The following is an 8,398-nucleotide window of genomic DNA, read 5'->3' on the forward strand; positions in this document are numbered from 1 at the left end:
ATTGTACTTGATGAATGTTGGTGTCTTCCTCTATTGCGTCTTTTATAACAGCCATTCTTTAACCCTCCAACCTACTTTCCTCGCCGTGCCACGCCAAGTATCAATTAAGTGGCTTGTCTTCTCCACCTCACAACCAAAGCTGCGCTAATGTGAATAATAAAGAGGAAGCATGTGCCTATGTGTAATTATGCTGCATCTACACTGTGTGTTAGCTGTCCCATTGTGCCCAAACGAACTACTCTTTTCTACTTCAGTGTAACAAACGAATATTCTCATCTTTATGGGATTTTTCTTTATGTTCATTTACATACAAATCTGAGTACACCGAAATACAAGTATAATTATTACAACACACGAGTACAGTTACATACAACACATGAGTACAGTTACATACAAATCAGACTACACCGAACTACGAGTGCATTTACTACAACATTCGACTACACTTACGTAAAAAGCAAGAGTACAGTTAGATACAGAGCACAGAAAGAGGGTGCGGTTGACGGCAACGCCCTTGGGTGCCGCTCTCCTCCTTGGAGGCGTCTCCATTAAGCCCTCCTCCATTAGTATCTCGAGGCAGGAAGATAACCACGCTCTGCCGATCATGGGTGTGCTTTGCTTTCGCATGGGAGTTCTATTGGTTCGGGTCAGTTCTCGAGGCCGTGCCCATGTGACGGCGCTTCCATCGACGGATTCAAGCTCTGTGCTTAGATAGCTAGTGTTTTGTAGCTTATTTCTCTTCTTCTTTGTTGCTCCCTTTGATGTACTCTAAGCTGGTAACCCCATCATTTCGCTATTTTTTTCCTTTCTGTTGTTGCTACCATTGTACGTCTGGCCGGTTGATGGCTGTTAATTCAAAGTCATCTTTCGAGCCTTATGTTTAAAAACATACATGATACAACCAGTACACCGAAGTACATCACACTCTTTATGGAACCCCGGAGTACACCGAATTACGAGTACACTCAGTGCAACATCGAGTACAGTTACGTACAAACTCCGAGTACAACTAAATTAGTATTGGAAGTAGATTTTTTTTATCGAAATCTATGAACATGAGATCTAATTTTGAAGGTCTCGACACAAGGATCTTAAAAATGAAAACTGTTCGTAATTTGAAAGAACCGTTCACTAGATATTTTTATTTTCAAAAATAAAGGAAAAAAGCTAAGACAACACACCATCTCCTGTCCTTCTCCCTAACCTCTGTCTTGTTTTCCATTGTGATAATTGGCGAGCACGGAGACCTATTCCTAGGAAATTTATAGCACCACATCGTGACACATGTTGCGTGCGACAGGTACATACCTGCATGAAGGTTTGTCTTTTTCTAGAGATTTCAGTTTCCATCCTCCTATTTTTGTTGCCTGCAGCGGCCTCAGCCTGCAACTGCCGTTCCTAAGCCGCGGTCCCTTCTATATCTAGTGTAAGCCTAACTAGTAACTGTTTGTAACCTCTAGTGACTTGACAATGGCATTTCCCTAATTAGCTACAAGTGTGACTTAACAATAAAGAAGATGATAGGAAAGGACAAAGCTATTGCGGTATCACTTGTCAATATATATAATCTAGCTACCACAATATATTTTCTGGCATATATATCAATATGTGATATGGTAATTAATAACGTGCAACGGAAAACCTCTTTGACGAAATTCTCACGCATCAGTGTGCATAGTGTACTGCTTTTGTACTACCCAAATGGAAAATCTGCGTACGTGAGCTGAAACTTGCCGAGATCTTGTACTTGCAGATTTCGAAATCTGCAAAGTTATATCCGACAGCCACGGATGAACTTGCCGATTTCAGGCCTATTACGATCATGACAGGCACATGAGCCTTGGCTTGTTCTGATACCCGTTAGGGTTTGCTCTCGGACGAAATTTGTTCTAGGCCGGAGGTCCTACATTCTCAGGCCCATGTATCAACTGATTAGGTCCATGTATGGACGTACAAGATGGCCCGAGCAAAAGGAAAGAATGGGTACCTACCAGCATCTTGCTCTCTCGTAAAAAAGAGAGAAATTGATATAGACAAGATAAATACTGGTGATTATCACGAATAAGAGGCAGTGCCAAGTTGGTGTACTTTCAAGATCGATGCAAATAAAATGCGGTCGAGATATAGATGAGTGTGCGCTATCATTATCATCTCGCTTTTCTTTGCACACGTGACGATACTTACATGTGTTGACGCACCCATGCACGCGCGCATGCATGATTTGGTCAGTTTAACAGATTCTCTTTCACTTGCATGCTACGCTGAGTAATTGAATTCTCTTTCTAAGAATATGTTCCTACTGTCTCCCCTACCCGGAACAGAGTTCCTGTCATACCATCCAAAAGTAGCACCATATATACATGCATGCATTGAGAGTTGATAGCATAAAACCGCCACTTTACAACTTAGGAAATACCACCAGTTTACAATTGCCGGATTAATAACCATCACATTTCCTCTAAGATTTTACCAAATAACACTGAACACAAATTGAATGCGAATCGACATGAAATCTGATAGGTGCGACCCATTTGTCAGCACCAATTTGCTGACGTCGAGTGGGGTCCATTTATCAGCCCAGTTACAAAATAAAAATAGCTGAATAATAATTTAAAAATAATAAAAATCCCACGCCTCTGTTCTCCCCATGACAAGTTCCCTAGCACCGACAACTCCCGACACAACTCGTTCGTCACCGTCAGCCAGGCCACTGTCGTACTCGCGGCCAGCGTGGGGCCCTGCCGACGACCACCCATGGGAGCCGCTCCGCCGCCCATGGGAACCTCAGGTCGCGTGCAAAGCCACCGCTCCGCCGCTACTCGTTGATGACACGGATGGGACCTCCCTGTCACGCCATGCCCGATGAAGGAGGGGACCGACGGGTGGACACAAGGGTGGCACCACCTCGAGCAGGAGCTCCGCGAGTGCTCGACTATGGTGGCTGGCCGAGCTCTAGTAGCCGTCTCCTGCATCTGCTTCCCTATACGCGCCGCCAAGACCTCCCACCGCCACATCGCCTGAAAAGTGGATGAGGACGGCGGTCTTACTGGAACCATGCCGACATTTCGAAGGATTCGGTTTAGAGCTCACAGGGGTGGAACGATAGGATGAGGGGTGCCGGTAGGGAAATGACACTCTCTTGCAACCCTCAGGGGCGAACGGAGCTTGGTCCACGAGGGGGAACTGCGGTGGCCAAAGGAAATCGACGGAGAACTCGGAGACTGCCAAGGCTTAGTTTCGGACAGAGCCATGAAGGAGGGAGATTGGAGACGGCCACGCTAGAGTTTCGAAGAGATGCTTCGTTCCCAACACCCTCGGCGGAGATTGGAGCCACATGGCCAGAGAGGCAGCAGCGACCTCGCCCGAGAAGCGGGTAGTGACAACTAGGTCAACCAGGAGAGAGATAGGAGATAAAGGGCGATTTTTTTAACTGGACCGATAATTGGTCCAATACAGGTCAGTAAGTAGGTGGGTCCTACCAAACAGTTTGTATGTCAATTCACGTTCAATTCAAGTTAGCGTTTTTTTGCTAAAAACATAAAAAATGTGGTGATTTTTTTTGTCCCGCAAGCGGGAATTTGTGGTCTTCAGTAAATTTATGCTAGCTATTGACTAATGCATTGAGTGGTTGCTGAACAGTCTAGAGCCAGTTCGTACACATATATCCCCATTCCGTCGTGTACTTACATAGTTACATGCACGATCGATGCATGGTGTGCGTCTGCATATATTGTACCACACGCAACAAATTATTTGACTTGATTGTGAACCATGGATATCATTTGGTACCAGCCAGCTTCATATAGCTACAATACAAAGACAAAAAATGAAAAGGAGACGGTAGGTCCAACTGGATCGAGCAGATCGAACATAGCACATCACGGGCAGATTTTGTGCCTTCCATCCACCTGCTGCATGAATTCGTTGGATGCTCGTTTTGTTTTTTTCTCAATCTTCTACGTGCTACTACTTCATTTATATTCTCTACATAGCTCATTTAACTTTAACACGCAAACTACATGATCGGGTGAGTCTGCTTTGCGATATCCAATACTATGTTGGACCCGTCACACATACCTGTATCTCTTCGTTTAAGTTGGAATTAAGCTATAGTTCCCCATCCGTGCCTATTGTGTAGTGGAATATATATTTGTATGGCAAAGGGATCAAATGCCAAGTAGAGAGAAACATTGTTCTTGCGAAAGGGCAACATGCCAATTAGGCATATAGCTTTCGTTCTTCCAAAAGGCACCATGCCAAGAAGCCACTTGGCGAGGAAGAGACAAACTTGTCCTACAGTACAAACAAGCTAGGCTACTTTGCATGCATACAAACACACACTAGGCATGCATGTGGTTGCTTCATACATAAGAGCGCCCAACGTTTTAGTCCCTTGTCCTATTCCTCCTTCTCTTGCAATTATTAGAAGGGGAAGATCCAACAGAGTCCAGTACAACGTGCGATGGAGCTCTATATGTCTACATATGTGGAACTACCAGATCAGTCTTTCGAGCCTGCCTTGTCTTGTTGCTTGTTGTTTCCCCACATCAGATCTGTAATAGAATGTACATAATAAGAAAATTACAGAGTAAATATAACTGATTCTCGATCACCAATTGCGGTGTAGGTCTGTAGGCCCATATCGTGGGCAACCTCTTGCTAATTAGACAGTGTAGTACTTGCTAGATAGTTGGTTAATTACGATTCTAGGTATTAATTGACAATTATGAAATTTGCTAAATACATAATTATTTTCGGGTAGTTTATTCATACATTGTACGAATGGCCAACTAATTGTATTCTAATATTCTAAGAGCTCTTTTACGGTGATTGGCACGGAACCGAGGCTCCGTCTAATCGAATCTGGGTTCCGTCTAACATAATTTTTCGTAAACGTTGATTAAATCGGTGTGTAACTTCTATAATACTACAGCAATTTAGAACGGACATTCTGAAAGTCAACTCATCAAATCATAATCAGAAAAACAAAAAAAAGATCTCATCAAGTCACAGAACACTCGTCCTGGCCTTTTCTTCCTAGGAGCGCCTACCGCCACGCCATCAACGCCGCCGCCGCCGCCCTCCCCCGTCTTAGCCCCATCTCCTCAATCGCAGCCGCCTGCCGCCGCGGCAGCCTCCTCTCCTCCATCGCAGCCGCCAGCCGCCGTGGCCGCCCCCTCTTCTCATCGCAGCCGCCAGACGCCGCCACCTCCCCTCCCTCCGTCGCAGCCGCTAGCCACCGTTGCCCCCTCCCTCCGTTGCAACCGCCAGCCACCGCCACCCTCTCCGTCACAGCCCCCCTCCCCTCCGTCACGGGGATCGCCGGGAGAGTCACGGACACGTCCCCTCCGTCGAAGGGACCGGCCGGAGTGTCGCTGGTACTGTCATATTTTGAAGCACATTGTCAGTTCGTTTATTTTGCTGAAACTACTCCCTAGTAGTGTGGTTGGTAACTGAAGACTGAAAAAAGAAGAAAGAACACACAAAGTAGACGCAGTACTTCTAAATCCGGCAGCCCACTGCCTGTTAGAACACATGAGTAATTTGCTCTATCGGTATTCTCTCTATCAGTCTTCTTTATTTAGAATCTCTAAGCTAAATTGATTAGGCAGCTTTAGGTCCTGTAGCTAGCTTTGGGCTTGAGAGGTGGCAGTGGCGAGGTGCAGATTCAGCGAGCTGAACTCTAGCATCAGCGTACTGTTGCACGTACTGTCAACAACAATAGAGAGCAGATAAAAACCAGGTATGTTTCTCAATGCCCCTGTCAATTTCCATCGAGTCGTTCTCAAGTTGCAATAGTGGACTAAAACTCTAAGATCACAGGAGACCTGGACACCGAGGCGGGGTTTTGCTGTCGATTCTCGGACATGGACCCGCTCATGCCTCGACGTTTGATGGCTTTGACAGTTTCACGGAGCTCTCGTCTCTGGTCCTTGCTTGGTGACAGTCAACGGCGAGTTCAGGAATTATTTGCAGGGGAGGCTGAAAGTTGACGACGACTAACTAAACGACTACTTCCGGTAGAAAATAAGCCAATATATAAGACACAAAATTAATTAAGACAAAATACCACAAATTTTGAGGTTAAAAGCATACAAATCACACATTAATACATCCAGTACTAGAGAAGCAACAACAAAAGGACAAAGTGAACTTTCTAATAAAACTAGTAAACAGACATGTACCTCTAAGAAATCACATCATACTCGCGCGGCAGATGTCCTCTACGATCCCTCAATTTCTGAAACTGTATAATGATCTGATCATCATGAATGCTTCTGAATATCTCTTTCTAAGTCCTGGATCATGAATAATTTGACTTGGATGAAATTCTTGAATAAGCTGACTTGGCTGGTTTGTACTCTCATCGGTCTCATCAAATGTGGTGGCATTGCTCTCAACAATTTGGAGATCAGGTTCATGTTTATATTCAGGTTCAGCTTGAGGTTCAACATGCTCAGGTTCAGGTTGAGTTTCAGCTTGAGGTTCAACATGCTCAGGTTCAGATTGAGTGCTACCAACAGAACTAGATGTATAATAGCTAAGGATGCTCACATGCTTTCTCTTCATTTTAACAAATCTGAGAATATATTACACATAGATAAATTAACTGGAGCTAGCTAGTACATAGTTACAAATTTGCAACAGAGAGATAGCAAAATAATATGAGAATTGGACAAATAACACTATACCAGTGCTACCGATTGCCGAACGCTGACGATTCCGATGCAGCGATGCGCCCAGGCGGTGCCTCTCTCCAGCAACGTGCACAGCGAATTCCGGCCGGCCGGCCACCGGCGCGCTCCTCAGCCCCCGCCCAAACTTCTCGCCGGACGCCAGCGCTGCCGCTAGGGTTTGGCGGCTGGGCGCGTCCGCCGTCTGCGCGTCGCCTTCTGCTGGTGCGGCGCTTCGCCGGCTACCCAGCCCCTCCTTCGCAGAATCGCGGCGTCGGTGTCAGGATACTGTGCTAGTTTGGCTAAGACATGAACAGGAATTGACTAGATAAACTACAGTATACTGAATTTAAGGGCAAAATTGAAGAATAGATAGGCAAAACTGAAAGGTAAAGACAGTAGCTTTATTACAACAAGAGCTGATGGATGTCACACAATGACGGTGAGCCGTTGGATCTCCTTGGTTGGGACTGCGCCAGTAACTGAAGATAGTGTGCAGTACTGGCAGTCGGTGACTCCTTGGTCGCCGGCTCGCCGCCTCGCCGGTCGTGGCCGCCTCCGTCCGGCTCGCTGGTGGCTGCTGCTCTGCGTGCGTGAGTGGGGATTGTTTCGGGTGGAAGAGGTGCGATGCGAGGCTGCTGTACGACGCGAGTTGGGCTGGAACCTGGAACTGACTAAGCAAATGGGCCTCCTCGTATAAGATTACTAGTAGTAAAATTAAATTTGCTTTTTTGGAGGGCAGGCAGCCTGTTTAAGCCTGGAACTAATCCCGAAGGTAGATGTAGAGGGAGCGTGCCGACGGCGATCACATCGACCTTGGATCCATTTCCAACGCGCATCGTCACCTCGTCCCTCGCTAGGCTTCGTTTATTCCGTAGTTCCTGTTTCGAGTTACAAATATGAGCAACCGAACCAGTATCAAATACCGAGGCACTACTACGAGAACCAGTAAGATAGACATCTATAACATGTATATCAAATATACCTTTCTTTTTCTTGACAAGGCCGCTCTTCAGATCAGCCATGTACTTGGGGCAATTCCGCTTCCAGTGCCCCTTCTCCTTGCAGTAATAGCACTCAGTATCAGGTTTAGAGCCAGCCTTAGGCTTCTCAGGAGGCGCAGCAACTTTCTTGCTACCCTTCTTGAAAATGCCCTTCTTAGGCTTGCCCTGCTTCTTGAAACTGGTGGTCTTGTTGACCATCAACACTTGGTGCTCTTTCTGTATTTCCACCTCAGCAGATTTCAGCATGGAGAAGAGTTCAGGTAACTCTTTGTTCATGTTCTGCATGTTGTAGTTCATCACAAAGTTCTTGTAACTAGGTGGCAGTGATTGGAGTACACGATGAATACCCAGCTTGTTAGGAATCACTATCCCCAAGTCACTGAGCTTCTTCGCATGCCCGGACATAGCGAGCACATGCTCACTAACGGAGCTACCATCTTCCATCATACAGCCAAAGAAGTGTTTCGATGCCTCATAGCTTTCCACGGCCGCATGAGTTTCAAAGATAGCTTTTAGCTCATGGACCAGCTCATAAGGGTCGTGGTGCTCAAAACGCTTTTGGAGCTCCGCCTCTAGGCTGCACAGGATGGCACACTGAACTTGAGAGTACCGAGTTACCCGAGTCTCGTAAACATTCTTTTCTTCCTCGAATACTGCAGGTGGTGGTGGGGGACCTAGCGGTGCTTCGAGCACAAATTGCAGATTTCCACCAGTGAGGAA

At 46.1% G+C, this 8,398-nt stretch overlaps 1 long non-coding RNA gene across 1 annotated transcript; it reads right to left on the reverse strand.

Moving 5' to 3' along the window:
* Positions 1-4,743: 4,743 nt before the first annotated feature.
* On the reverse strand, positions 4,744-7,352 carry LOC127348007 (uncharacterized). The gene is made up of 3 exons (XR_007879663.2): positions 6,693-7,352; positions 6,186-6,580; positions 4,744-5,381 (listed from the first exon to the last, which is right to left on the reverse strand). It is a non-coding gene; the product is annotated as an uncharacterized lncRNA (long non-coding RNA).
* Between the last annotated feature and the right edge of the window lie 1,046 nt (positions 7,353-8,398).

The sequence above is a fragment of the Lolium perenne genome, chromosome 4 (genome assembly GCF_019359855.2).
Source record: "Lolium perenne isolate Kyuss_39 chromosome 4, Kyuss_2.0, whole genome shotgun sequence".
NCBI classification, from domain to species: domain Eukaryota; kingdom Viridiplantae; phylum Streptophyta; class Magnoliopsida; order Poales; family Poaceae; genus Lolium; species Lolium perenne.